Here is a 692-nt window from a genome sequence, read left to right as displayed (position 1 = left end):
CCTCTTCAACCAGTCGCCCCAGTGCCCTGAAGTCCTTTTTGATCACTGCAGGACTTCTCTCTGACCTCATCACCCTGTATAACCAACAGTGGGTAGTAGTCGGGATTATATAATATAATAGTCGGGATTATATAATATGATAGTAGTTTACTATCAGTAAAAAATTTTTGAGCATGCACCCCCAATATATGTATATTTATTTATTTATAAACTATACATCTGTACTAATGAAGTTCTGTATTTTCTTCCTGCGCCCCAATGGATTGTCTTGCAGACCCCCTGGGGTGCACGCACCCCTCTTTGGAGACCACTGTTATAGAGGATGTCACATCATTTTAGTAGCATTTCTAGAAACAATAAATAATATTTTTTAAACACAGGGCATCTTGCAGCCAGTGTAGACACATTAGTTACTGGACCTCATTCAGATGGTAAAGACCTGCTGTATTTGGCTGCCGGTAATCACGACCCTCTCACATTTCATGCGCATTGAATGTGATACCAGTTAGAAAGAGAAAGGGACAATTTGTCCAAGCTTAAAAAAAACTGTTGCTGTAACAAGCTAGGAACATCAATTTAATGTGGCAAATATTAATAGGAACTGGAAATTGTTCAAGAACATTCTAGTGGGTATCAAAAAAAAAAAAAAGTGCCACAAATTTGCAAGCAGAAAAGAATTCATGCTGGGGAAG

Source organism: Aptenodytes forsteri, unplaced genomic scaffold, assembly GCF_000699145.1.
Source record: "Aptenodytes forsteri isolate BGI_AS27 unplaced genomic scaffold, ASM69914v1 Scaffold97, whole genome shotgun sequence".
NCBI lineage: Eukaryota > Metazoa > Chordata > Aves > Sphenisciformes > Spheniscidae > Aptenodytes > Aptenodytes forsteri.
The sequence above is the reverse complement of the archived record's forward strand: the minus strand, read 5'-3'. Positions refer to the sequence as shown.